This window comes from Aulonocara sp. 'chitande type north' Nkhata Bay, linkage group LG23 (genome assembly GCF_057382095.1).
Source record: "Aulonocara sp. 'chitande type north' Nkhata Bay isolate Kocher_YH1m ecotype deep benthic linkage group LG23, A_spYH_male_GT1.1, whole genome shotgun sequence".
In the NCBI taxonomy this organism is placed as follows: Eukaryota; Metazoa; Chordata; class Actinopteri; order Cichliformes; family Cichlidae; genus Aulonocara; species Aulonocara sp. 'chitande type north' Nkhata Bay.
In genome coordinates, this window is record NC_141365.1 from 23911139 (window position 1) to 23925963 (window position 14825).

Genomic DNA, 14825 nt, shown 5'->3' on the forward strand with positions numbered 1-14825 from the left:
ATAACGCTATGAGAACTGGCATAGGCTCCAGCCTATCCTGATTACCCTATGATTTGGATAAGCATAAGAAAATGAATAGAAGGATAGATGGATCCTCCAAAAGGTACTAGCACTTTCTTTTGCTGTAAAGGCATGACACTAGAAGAAATGGCATCTCCAAAGGAAGAATCCCTGAATGTCTGACTGTCTGACTCCACTCTCTGACATATATATGGATATGGACTGAGGCATGGATGGGAAACCTCAGTGTAACATTGCACATATGACTGGCCACCAGTTTGCAGGTACAAGAAAAATGTTTCAGCCAAAAGCAAATGGACCAAGAATTGCAAAGCAACTAGTGTAGTTCTCCTTTACATCAAGATTATTGATGATGTCCTGTGGACCTTCCGCTTCTAAGCTGAACTGTTTTATTTTGCAAGGGCAGCAACACATCTAGAAGATTTCTACAGAGACATGAAATCACTTAGCTATGAAACCAAATATTTGACTTTTGTACAAGTTTGAAATAAAAATTTAAATATGTATGGGCTGGAATTATTTGGGTGTTTTGAAAGAGAACATTTCAGTTTCCTGCAGGACAGATTCATGAGGAATATGAAGGAGGAGGACTATGCATCTGTGCATCGCAATATTCTACAACACTGTGTGCCGTACATCTCAGTGTGGGACTGGGCATGTGTCCCACTCTCTTGGCAATGCTGACCTTTCTCATTAGGCATAAGCAACTTGCATAATCACTGCTGACTTCTATTGACTGGCCTGTCACAATGTCTATCCGTTTGACTGGAAACCCTGTGAAAAAGTGCCGGCTGCCAAAAAACATCTCACCCTGTGACTTCCTGCTGTATTGTGGAGCAGGATCAGTAACTAAGACTTTTCATTAACTATACACGTTATGTAACTTAAGTGCAATTAGATATATTCTCCTCTTTTAGTTTTATTAAAAATATACTTTAGTCTTACTTTTTAAAAATGTGAGCAGTTTTACCCTCCAAATAAGTCTACGCACTGTTTCAAATTATAATTTTCACAGTAACACTTAATGCATATCCATAGGACAGGATTTATGTCGTTAATGGACTGCTGCTTACTTTTCTACTATAACTGAGCACTCAAAGTGTTTTTTACTCATAACCTCATATGCCCAATCACACACACATTCACAGAAGTAGTGTTTTCTATATTTAAGTGTCTGGTCTAGTATTTAGACACGCTTACGTTCAGATGAATGTAACAGGGAATCTCAGGGTCAGTATTTGTCCCAAGAATACTTTGACTGAGGATCAAACTAACATCCTTCCTTTTTATGAAACTAGCAAACCCTAGCAAAAACTTAAGTCAAGATTAATATAGTGGAAGATTTACCAGAACAATACTGATTAAACAGTATAAATATGTAAAATGAAGAATGCATTAAGGTAACATGAATATACATCGTCACATTAATGATGAATTATAGATGTAGAAGATTTAATATCCCCCTGGCTCCTGCTCCGCGGCTGCTGAGTGAGCCCTCATCTGGGACTCTCCTCAGCTCTTTCCGGGACAGTGGCGCGGCTGCCCCTCTGTTGGTCTTCCTTGGTCTCTTGTGTTCTGGGGGCCTCTGGATGTCTGGAGTTTTGATCTCCTCCACACCTGCTTCACGCCCTGGAGGACGGGGCTGTGGCCCCCCCACACCCTCTAGCAGATTATTACATGAAGGAACCTTTTAAAAAAACAAAAAACAAGCGCGTCCATGCTCACAGGTGTACACACGGGTGATCACACCCACAAACTACACCCTTTTTGGCTCCTACCTCAAAGCACACTGTGTTCTGTTGATCTTATGTGCTGCACAATAATGTTTAATATTTAGTATTTACTGTCATATTCCCATATATCATTGTGATGTTGTTTATTCTATTACTCTTGTTCTCTTCTGCTTGCTTTCTTTTTTCTTTCTCAGCAGGTGATCCAGGTGATTGATATATGCATTTTTTTTTCTCTGCCCGTTCTGTTGGTTTTTGTCTTTTGCCCTTCTCCCCCGTCCCTCTTCTCAGCTGTTTCTCTTTCCCTCTTTCTTTCTCCCCTTCTTTCCCCCAGTCAAGTCTGTCCCGTATTCATTAAGTGAAAATAAAATAAACAATAAAAGGTGAATCAAATGGACCATTACGGCAAGGCTGGGATGGTCAGTTTGGTAAAGTAAATCCGTTGGGCATCTTTCTTTGCCTTTAGACAACAATTCTGATGGCAAAAGAGCCAAACGGGACAGGCCAAAAAAAAAAAAAAAAAAAGAAGATTTAATATCCAATATGTTGCTTCATAAAGTGTCTCATGACATGCTGAAGCTCACACAAACTTCATCTTCTTATCCCCACGTTGTTGTCACTTAGTCTGCTCCACTTTTCTAGACTTTTAGTATTTTTCTAGCCGCGTATTTCAGTGATCGATAATCAGCGGCTGCTCAGCTGCACTGGGAATAAATAAAAATTGCGCTGACCATTAAAATACATGATTTAACAAATGAGAACATGCACAAACTAAACAAAAATAGCATGCGCACACTAAAGGTCAATGAATGTGCCCATGGTGAGCCTCATTTTGGTGCTCAACTGAACTACCAAATACAAAAATATATATGACTGTGGGATTTGTATAAAATACTTGTATACACCATATAGATATTGGCATTCACACTGTCCTAGTCAAAGTTTATGGAAAGGTTTCATCAAGATATGGATCCTCATCCATACTTGTACAGACTATGGCATCCAGTCCGTCCAAAGTCAAACATAAGAAGAACAGGATCGACCCATTTAGAGTCTAGTGGACATTTAGCAGCAGGTCTTAGTCTCTGCGACAGTCCTAAACTGCCAGAGAGGGTGGGCTTTCTCAGCTAGCTGCAAGAATTAGGTCCTTAGTTCCTAGCATCACTTGATGCCTTTCATGAGGTAAGTGGTGTGGCAGACAGCAAGGCATGAGTCTGTCAGCACTAAGATGTCAGTATGAAACATGGGCCAAGCCGGTGTAACATCAGCTATTGTTTAGTAGGGTCCCAGTGAGAATTTCCGTTGTCATCACATTGGTGTTTTAAAGGGCTGAGTAGGTGAGGGGTAAACAGTAAATACAACAGGATCCTGCTTTGTCATGCTTGTTCTGTGGACAATAATTTGGACTTGCTGGAGAATTTTTAAAAAGCCAGAACACCACTTTATTTGACATTCACACAACTTCTGGTAGCAATGTATATAAAATCATGTAAGTACCTGAATGATGCATTGTATGTCTGAAAATTGATGTTTTTTTAAATAGATTTTTTTTCTTACCGTTTCTACATTGATTTGATTTAAGTCGGCATTTAAACACTGCTGTGTGTACATTATACAATGACAACAACCTTTAATGACTGTAGATGTGATGTTATAACACATTTATCTTCGGTTTTAAAGATTTGCCTGATAACCCATATCTTCTGCTTCTTTTTGTATTTGCTCGGAGCAAGGTTGGGTCAAGTTTTCATTACAACATGCAAATAAAATCTGAGTGAATATAATTAGAGGTCACACTTCTGACAAAAAGACATGAGGCCAAGCTGGAGGTGGCAGAGCAGAAGATGCTCAGATTTTCATTGGGAATGACCAGGATTAGTGTATGAGTACATCGAGGGACAGCTTGGGTTGACATGGTTTGGACATGTGCAGAGGAGGGATAGTGGATACATAGGCAAGGTTCAAAGGATGTTGGGACTTCCATGGAGGTGGAAAAGAGAAAGACCACAGAGAAGATTCGTGGATGTAATGAAGGAGGACATGCAGAGAGTTGGTGTGACAGAAGAGGATGCTAGAGATAGGGTGCGATGGAGGTAGATAAAGGTAGATAATCTGCTGTGTGAACCCTTAAAGGTAGAAGCAAAAAGAAGAGGATGAGGAAAAGCTTTCTGTAACACAGGTTGGTTATTAAATCACATGATATTTCAAAGTGGCTTCAAAAATTTGACCCCAGTTTGAAAAAATGTTGAGAGAATTCTGCTTAGTCCAACTCATGTGACGCTCTTCTCTGCTAAAGTTAGACATGTTTAAATCTGGTTTTGATGATTTTGCAAAACACAAACGTTTGTTTGGCTATAAGCCTAATTGAAGATTAGAAAGTTAATTAACTCATGCCCTCCCAAGAGTTTTTAAAGGATTATTTCGGCATCTTTTGAAAGTACTTTCTCAGGATTCATACCATCAGCAGCAATTAGCACTTGGTGCTAACTTCTGTGAAGGGGCAGCTAGCCTGCTACCATTCAAATGTCACAAAATCCAAGCCCCTTGCAAAGGTGACATATTGTATCTCACCTAACCCAATAAAATGGGTTAAATAAATGGCTTTATAACAGGGCTTATGTGGAAAAAGTGCATGACATAGATGCTAGTTGACCGTTTAACACTACTCAGCGTATTAGGCTACCTGTGGACAAAGCCAAGCCAAATATAGTGCAAAACTAAGGTAGCAAGCTTCAGTATACATGAGACTGGTATAAACTTTCTCTCTAAGAGGATATTTTTTCACAATGTCAAACACGAGAATCATGGAGAAGCTGATTAGAAGATATTTTCATTTACTTTATGCATGTACCTGATTATTTGACATGACTTTGAAATCATTTGGACTGATCAAAGACAATTTCCCATTACAAGGATTGAAAACATGATTCAGCATTTGTGAAAAACTTCTGTTTCTAATGAAAGTACACAATCAATATAATTAGCAAAACCAGCTCGTGGCCAGAATTTGCTGGCTAGCTCGATGTCATAAAGGCCACAGTGGAGGGAGCTCGGGCACAGTTGTGAAGAATGACCGGACAGTCTGCTATATGAGCTGCAAGAGGAACAGGAGAGAGTGGGAGGTGCAGGGTTTAGTTTTCTGCACCAGCATCCCATTCACATTCAGTGCACAGAGTGGGCACTGTACTGAGCAGACAGCAGATTAGTTCCCATCACACACCTCATCATTCACTAACACGTAGACTCATCTGCCTTCCTTTTCTCTACCACTCGTCCTTAAATTACCTCTTTTCACGTTTGCCTCTACTCCAGTTTCTCTCATGTGTTTTATTTCTCTCCCATTTCCGCTTTTCTCCTTACTGGTTCGGTACATTTGTGGTGTTAAAAAAGTAATTAAATCTCACTATATGGAGTAACAGTCTCTAATGTCCTTCCACTGTAGGCATACCAGTCTCGACCCTGGGGTGCACTGTGCCATACATCATGCAGAGTAATACATAATGATGGCGACGCCTCCTTGTTTCAGAAATGTTCCTCTTCATCACAGCTAATCCAAGAGAAAGCCCTGTGGAAGCAGGGGTGACCCTTATGGCCTGTGATCAATGATTCAGTCTATTAAATGAAGGTGGTTTGATCAGTAATTCTCTGCCACACTGGATCAATCTGTTACATTTTTGTTCTCTAATCAGCTGTCTGAGGAATAATTGCATCTTGTCATAATGATAGGAGAAAGCGAGGATAAATATCCCGTAGTATTGCATTCTCAGGGTTTGGAGTCCAAGTCTCTACTTGGAAAAACCTCCAGGTGACAGGTTCATCTTTAGCAGGAGCAAATTATGTGCAGGGACAGGGAAGCCCTTGGATTCGGTTAGAGTGGAAGTCTATGAGCGGTGACACTTCTGGGGCCTGCTGCCAAGGGAAACTCAGTTATCTAGAAGCGTCTACCCTCCTCTCCCGGTGCACACACGCACTTCCAACCTTTCCTATGACCAAAGGGAGGAGGAACAATGGGAGAGGTGATGATGAAACTATTGACAGAGAGGTATATCTGCACTCCCAAAGCACATCTTCAACAATATAATCAATTTTTACTTTCATTTAGTTTTATTTACAAAACTGATTAGTGGTGCAAACATTAAAAGGCAGCTCCAGGAAGTTTTAGCAGTTCTTGAAATAAATTATATCTGGGACAGGATAACAGAAGGAGCCCAAATGTTCAGACAGGTTCAATGAACTCAATTAAGTCAGGACCAATATATCTTGATGCATGCTCAATTATCCAGGTAAGGAAATCCCAAAAAGTTGATTCTGTTCATCTGAAAGTAGCGTTTTCAGTGGGAGAAACGTTTCATCACACATCCAAGTGACTTCTTCAATCTCAGCTAACTGCAGGCTTTTTACCAACCTTATCAACAGTACATTTGATAACCATTGATCAGGGCCATTATGGTCAACAGATGATTGATATTTCCATTTGCTGTCATTTATAGTTGGCAGTGTGCCAAGTTCAATTTCATTAGCCACACCCAGGCCTGATTAGTGCCAGACCTGTTGAATCAAGAAATCACTTAAGTAGAACCTGTATGTAGGGATGGGTATCGAAAACCGGTTCTTGTTGAGAACCGGTTCCCACTGTTTCACTTCCTTGGAATTCTTTGCCATTTTTGCAAATGATTCCCTTATCGATTCCAATCGCCCCGAATGACGTCACCATGTTGCGGAGCGTCATTTACATGGCAGGAAACACGGCTGCTCAAACGCTAAAAAGTTTGGTTATACTTTACGAGAACGGATGACAACAGGGCAACTTGCAATACTTGCAAAGTAGATATTTCATTTAAGGGAGGAAACACTACGAATATGCAAAAGCATTTGCTCACAAAACACACGATGACCTTAAATGAATGTCGTGTTTTTAATTCCGCTCCAGACTCGTGAATCTCAACCCAGCAGCAGCGGTAACGTTTGCACCGTTGCCCGTTAATGCGGCAGGTAAATAATCAACTAACAGTGCATATTATGTTAGCGCGATCTGCCATATTACAAAACCTGCCATTACTGTGCATTTAGGTGACCATGATGAGAGAGACAGACAGAGTCTGGCTGGCGCTCGCTGGCAGTTCTCGCTGCAGTCTACCGGTAGCGTCTCCTTTCAGGCCAGGATAGACGAATGTCACCGAGCAGTGACTAAGTTTGTGGTAAAAGGCTTGCACCCATTTGCCACAGCAGATGCCCCCGATTTTCGGTAAGTGAATGTGTTTAATTGTAGGCAGGGACATTACTGGATATTCTTGTGTAATTGCTACAGAATAATTTATGTTATACTTTGTTATTGCTACAGGAGAATATTTATTTTATTATTTTACATTTACAATTTTTTTCCCAGGGACCCTGTGACACCCCATTGAAGAGTCGTAGGCTGTGGATCTCTTAAGATCTCACTGTTGGGTTTGTAAGGCCATGTTACTCCTAAATTTCTATCTTGTTCAAAGAGAAGATATAAAACAAAGTTCTAAGCTAATCGACCTTAGTGTTCTCCTTTTTTAAAAAGAATCAATAAGAGAATCGAATCGTTAAACAGAATCTAAAATGGAATTGGAATCGTGAAAATCTTATCAATACCCATCCCTACCTGTATGTTAAATGAAGTAGGCTAAATGATCTCAAAAATCATGTCACAATCTAAAGAAACAGGTGAGAAACAAAGTCATTGACATTTATCAGTCTGGAAAGAGTTACAAAGACATTTCTGAGTCTTTGGGACTCCAGTAAACCAAAGTGAGAGCCATTATCCACACACGGAGAAAAAAGTGGTAAACTTCCCAAGAGTGGCCAACCTACCATGAATTTTTGTATTGGGTATTTTTTATTCATTCAAGTTATCTTTGTCTAATAATAATACTCATATATAATACTGAAGATCTGAAACATGGAAGTGCGACAAATATGCTGAAGATATAAGGATAAGTGTATGCTCAGTGTTACCAATATCATTTGTTCCCTATTACATAATAGATAAATGTGCAGCATTGACTTTTGATGAAAGTTAAATGGGAAAACTGCTCTGCTAACTTTTACCCTAAATATGGAGTTCCCTATCTGCTAACGCTGTGTTCTGTTTTTCTTCTATTGTATTTTCATTTTCATTGCTGCGTCACATTCTCAAGTCATCTGCTCTACCATCACTGGGCTTTATTTTAGTTTTACTGTCTTACAGTCGGGACAAGGACAGCAGATTTGGGTTTGGCCATTGAAGGCAAGAGGTAATCAGTGATGCAAACGTCCCTGATAAGCTGCAATCAGGTATCAGCCAGACGACAGTAGCTTAATGCAACTCAACAGCACCTTTATCGTGCAATCAGCTGCAGTCTGAGTCCAAATTAGAATCGACCCCAGCTCTCCACTCCATAACTTTAAATCATCCGCAATGTGCAGCTTTTACCCTGACGAGGCTTAAGGGCAGAAGAACAGGTTGATTCTTATTAGGCTTTTTTGGAAACTGTCAAAAAGTGAAGAAAGGAAGTGGGGAACATGGAAAGTAAAGTCACTTCTTGAACCTTTGCAGCAGTGCTCTCTAAGATACTGTTGGGGTACTCTTGAGTATTTGTGGTTTGTACCTCTTTAAAGTCTAGAGACTACCTACTTCACTTCTCCACTTACCATCCTAGGGAAGAAAAAAGGGCCTAGGTTTGAACATTTAGTGGACCTTACAATGTAGTATTACACTAACAGGACATTTGATTTTGAGTTTTATCACAGCTAGAGCTGTTTACATATTATTTTCTCATCACTTCCACTCCCCAATCATGCCCTCTAAGAATGAAATGACCACATTAAAATGGGGAAAATCAAAACTGCTTGTGGTTATTTAACTGTAAAAATCTGACAATATGGCTAAAACAATATCCCCTTTAGAACACCTAACTTACTCTAAGACCTACTTTAGCTCATCGTCTTATGAGTGCCTGGAACACAACAGCGGGAACCTGTATTGTGGCTATTTTCATTTGGAGCAATCTTGGAACAAGCCTGAGGGAGGTTATCCACCACCACCCCCCCTTATGTCCAAACATCCAACTCATAGCTCACATCCCGCTGCTGACTTGGCTGTCCTCCAGTAGGGTCTGTGGTGTGCTTTTAGCCCCGCTAATGTAGCTACCAATGTAGGTTAAAGACCCCCTCGTGGTCGACAAACACGCCAGTGCCAGGGGAGACATCTCAAGGTGAACACAGTGTTCAGCTGATATTCTCCCCCTTCAGATGTGGCAGTAATAATAAATAGGACAGAAACAACAATGTCAGAGAGTCACATCTCAGCTGTGATTGATTTATTCAGAGTCAGACGGGACAAAGAACGCACTGAACCAGAACAAAAAAGAAAAAAAGGGTCTGGGTTATCCTTTATTGTGAAATCTAACATCCAACATTAGAATTTCTGCAAGTATCTGTAGGCAGGAAGGCTGGTTTTTCTCCCTGAAAGATGGGATCTGCATTTAATCCCCTCGTCCTGTCTGCTGTGCTTAGGAATTTGCAGACCCCTTAATTCCCTAAATGAGGAAAGAAATCGATAGGAAGACTATGGGCCTTTACTCAGTCTAATTATACGCATTTATCACCAATCACAGCCTTGAATTCGAAGGGACCGCAGAGACTCTGTAAGGCAAAGTGACAGTTCAGCGCAATCCAGTTCATCCATGAAAAAAAAAAGACTCAGCAATGTGACATCAGGATAGGGACAATTTACTGTGCGGATGATAAAGATTAGAGAAAATAGCCATGAAACCAGAGGGAGAGAACACCGAGTAGAGAACCACTGTGTTCTGGATAATCATAGGACATGCATTTTAGATTGCATGAGGCCGAAACACACTGGAAAAATAATAATAATGAGGCCTTAAATGGCAGCTCTCATTAGTGGTTCTTGCAAATGTATATTCCTTACACTAAATTTATGTTTACTCAACAGGATGGGGAACAAAAGTGAGTCACTTTGAACACGGCATGGTTGTTGGTGTCAAATGGGCTGATTTGAATATTTAACAAACCGCTGATCTTTTGGGATTTTCCCACACAACCATCTCGAGAGTTTATAGTGGATGGGTTTGAAAAAGAGAAAATATCCCATGAGCGACAGTACTCTGGGAAAAAAAGGCCTAGTAAATGTCAGAGGTCAAAAGAGAATGGCCAGACGTCTTTGTGCTGATAGGAAGACAACAGTAACTCCCATAGCCACTTGTTGCAACCAGAAGAGCATCTCTGAATATACAGCACGTTAAACCTCAAAGCCGAAGGACTACACCAGCTGCCACTCATGTCAGCTAAGAACAGGCGGCTGATGCTACAACTCAAATGGGTTCACCAAAATTGGCGCAGTAGCAACTTTATCCCAAACTACCAGCTGTTTCTGTGTGTGTTGTTTTTCATGCTTAAAGATATGACACATTTGCCATCGTGGTCCATCATATTTATGCCAATAGTTCCTTCATATCCTAAAGCTCTAATGTAATTTCTTGTTTTAAATTGTAAGCCATTTCAAAAACCAGTGATTCAGTGGATGATATATTTGTCCATGAGTAAAAGGATGGAACCTATTGGGGTCATTTTAGGCCCAATTCAAAATAACTGAAATCAACACGCGACCAGCAAGCCCAAAGACGCAATCTCTCCAGTATGTCTTCCATCTGTCACAGGCCTCCTGCCTGAAACACCTGCTTAGATGTCCAAACCACCTCAAATGACTCATTTTGATGAAGAGGAGTAGTGGCTCTATTCTGAGCTCCTCCCAAGTGACCAAGGCAGAGCACAAATACCCTTCAGAGGAAGCTCATCTCTACCCCTTGTATCTGTGGTCTTATTCTTTCAGCTGCTGCCTAGACCTTGCGGATATAGGGGAGACTATAGGTCAGCCAGTAAATCGACAGATTCACTCAAACACTTAGCTCTCTCTTCACCACACCAAACCAGTTTAGCATCTGTATCATTGGCAGTACCGCACCAATCCATCTGTCAGTGTCCCAGTCTACTCTCTCCTCATTCGTGAACAAACACCAAGATGCTTAAACTTCTAGACGTGGGGAAATAAGTCATTCCCAACCTGAAGTGGGCATTTCACTCTTTTCTGGCTAAGAACCGCAGCCTCAGACTTGGAGGTGCTCATTCTCATCCCAGCCGTTTCACACTTAGCTATAAACTGACCCACTGCAGCCTGAAGGTCATGTCTTACTGAAGCCAACAAAACCACATTATCTGCAAAAAACAGACATCAGACCAAAACCACTGAATCCAACACCCTCCACCCTTTACCCTTAAAAATAGTTGCTAGAATTTCTGCCCATAAATGATGACTAAGGGTAGCCCCAGCAGACACCAACACCCATTAGAACATGTTTAGCGTATTGCTGGCAATACAAACCACTAACTCCCACAACTTTTTTTTTTTTTTTAAATCCAAAGAAATTTGAAACTTTCTTGCAATGTGGTAATAACAGCTCTCCTTCTCATGTGTGCTCCAGCTGTCTCAGGCAGATCTGGCATCATCTCAGGTAGATCGATCACCGTTTCCACCATTCTGATAACTTTCATTCTGGGAAGTCCCCAGTGCAGGCGATGAATGAATCAACAGCAAGAGTTTTTCTTCTCTATAAATACTGACAGATACTGTGTGATACCCTAATTTATGACCCATGGCATGGCAAACATTAACCGAAGAAATAGTTCAATTTTTTAAAACTTCAAAGGAAGAATTGGATGTTTCTGGCTGGGTTCAAGGTGCTAATGAAAGCAGAAATAGAAAACAATGATGTTACATTATTAGAAACAAAGTGAGTGACTATGAGATATGACAAAAAAAAATATACCTCTAAAGTTTACCCCAGGCAGTAGGATGAGGGTTTATTGCAGGTTTTAATTACAAAACAAGCTTGTCCACAACACAAAAGAGAGTTTCAAGTAACAAGTCTCTCTTGCTTCTTGCTATCCTTCCTGTTACAACAGATGCAGAACTGGAATTTCTTTCAACAGCAAGTACATTGTGGCCTTGAGAAGGGATAAAAAAGAAAGTTCAAAGTAAATGAGGGAAAGAAGACATACTGAACATGGCCAAGACTTAAATTTATACAGTGGCACTGAAATTAGACTGTTTCCTAATCAAAAAGGTACAAATGGATTAAAAACAAAATAAGCAAAGGCAAAACATTTCCCACCCGTCAGACACTGGAGCCTTTCTAAATCTTATCTCAGCTGAGAGTCAGAGGAAAGAAAGCAAAGGGACAAACAGGGTAGGACGGGACAAAGCAGACAGAAACAGAGAGAAAAAAGCTTAAAGAGGAGCGAACAAGCAGAAAGTGAAGGTGGGTGAAAGAGTTATGAGGAAAAAAGGCTCCTGAAGTAGTCAAAGTGAAGGAGAAAAAATGCCAAAGGTGTCATAAAAATGAGAAAGACCTTTTTCCACGTTGTTACCTTGTTTTCTTTCTGGGTAACCATTATACATTTTATGAGATAGTTAGGCAAAATGCTGGTGGAAAATCACTTAAAATGTCAAAGTCATGAAGTAATGAGTTAGTGTTATTTTTGGACATTTCTTTCTATATCTGGCATTCACAGAGCAGCATAACCCTTTCTTTTGGAGTCATGTTTGTGTCTACCTAAGCCCAAAACCTGCTCTCTTCTACCTTCGCTTTTAGTCTCCACCATCTAAGCTTGGAAATACCTGGCTTTTTTACAAGAGCAGCTGGAGTTTGGCATCAAGCTCCAGGTTAATTGCTAGCCACAAATAAAGTGTGATGAAAGCCTGCACGTGGATGTAAGGGTGGTGGAGGGGTTGAAACAGCAGGGAAGCAGAATCACTGACACACCAGAAGAAAAAATGGAAAATGTTGAGGTTCAGACTTCCATTCATTATTATCCAAATGTGTCTGTCTGTCTCCAAAATCTGGAGTCTGCTGAATGCCGATTGGTTGACAATGGGCCAGAATAGGAAAGGGTGTGACATCAGAGTTCACTGGGAGCAGGACAAGCACAAAACAAACACTGCAGATCAAAAACTACAAAATAATCAGCACAGACAGTGCCGTTGTGTGTCAGAGCTTCATAATTATCCGCAGCTGGTTGACGAAACAACAACAGCACAATCGAGAGTGGCCCACAGATCGGTTTTACCACATACTTTTACAAAAGAGGTCTGTGCAGGTGGACGGGCGCGTATGCTACCCCTGACGAAACATAGGTTCTGCTTTAAGCACAAAATGGTAATCTCTTGGGTCCCAACACCTGAGCTCCTCCCTGATAGACTGTGCGGTGCTAGAACACTGTCACATCATTAATCACACAGCCACAAGAAGGAGACATGAACATAAGAGAGAGTTTAACCCACCAGTGGTGTGGAATTTTGTTGTGTTTTTGTTCAAAGATAGTTTCTCTATCACTATGTTTTGCCATTTTAAACATGTGATGTGGTGTCTCATCTTAGTACAAAACAAGGTGACCTGAACTGCATCATTCTTGGGTGACAAAGTGTTTATTATTCCGTGGGCTTTGGGCCTTTTTTCAGACAGCTAATTAATCTTCCTATAACCCCAAAACTGTGGGCATGTGAATGCCAAATGTGGTTACATCCCCCTGTATATTTAGGCACTGGAAACTCTAAATATGTCTATTGCAAGCCACTACACACTATCTGAACAGCCAATCAAATTGCTGTACAAATTGCATACTTTTGGTACAAAATTATGCAGGCAGGATAGCAAAGTCCATACAAAATTCCATTTGAGCCCCTTAACAGCTCCATCACATCTGACCTCTCTCATTGACAGAATTAATATAGTAGTACTACAGACTTTTCATGGACAACAGCAAGCAAGAGAGAGACCTTCACTATCCTTCAGAGTCAAAGCCATGAGAGACAGTGAGAAATGTGTCTCTCCCGAGGGAATTATGGGAAATGAACCATTCCAAAGGCCCACTATATTCAATGGGACACATCTTCAGGCATCGCTGCCAACTGTCACAACATTGGCAGGCCACAAAACACTCAAGTCCACAGAGACTACACAGGGGCTACATGAACATAGAAGGAGCATCCATTGAGTGCCATTGAGTTTTCTAGCAAATCAGAGATGTAAGATGTATATGTATTTTTTTTTAAGTATAACCATAATAAATGAGTCACTTTTTAGTGTCCAAATCTGATGATTTGTCCAGCTGATGCTCAGCTGACCAGAATGGTGATGATGTTTTCCGGTGACGGCTCTTCCCCCTGCCTTCGCCTGGCGCTGGTGCACTGTTGCTATGGGAGATGTTTATGTAAGCCATGCCTAATCCTGTTAACTGTTACTGCGGCTGCTGAGCAGCATAAGTGTTCAGCAATAATGCACTGAAAAAAAAAGTCCTTTCACGGAGTGTTTAGATTTATTTTTATTTTCATGAAACAAGTGAATCGAGAAAATGGAACGGGATTATGTTAGGCTTTGATTGAGGAGAAGGAAAAATAGCAAGAGGACACATTTCATTGAATGATTTTTTCACTACAACAGCCATGAACCAGTAAATGTTGCTGTAAAATCAGCTGAATTTGAAAAAATAGAGTTAAAACTATCTATTTGCTCTTTAAGCTTATTAAAAGTAAAAAGACGTGCCCTTAAGCTCTTAAAGAGAGCTCATTTTTTTTATTCCATTGCCTTACATATTTTCTTTTAAGCTTTTGCTTCTGAAAATTCTGACCTGTGCTACACTTGATCAATATCTTGTTAAGAGCAGGAGAGAAAATGGGATGAGAAAAGGCAGAATTCATGCAAATCTGAGCAGAACCCTGTGACGCAGCCTCGTAACCTCGTCTCATTTCCTGCTGTCGAGTGCACTGCTGTGAGTAAAATGGATTTTGTTCTGGACAATCTAAGACATCATGGACCATAAACCCCTTCCTTACTGCCTCGTCTTCAACCTTCACTGCTATTAAATATTTTTAGATGATTATCCTTCAGTAATAAGAGAATAATTTAGTACACACATTCCACTGTCTTCTGTAGGAAAGGAATGGCAAGGGAGAAGCCTAAGCCTAATTATCCTGATTAAAAAGCA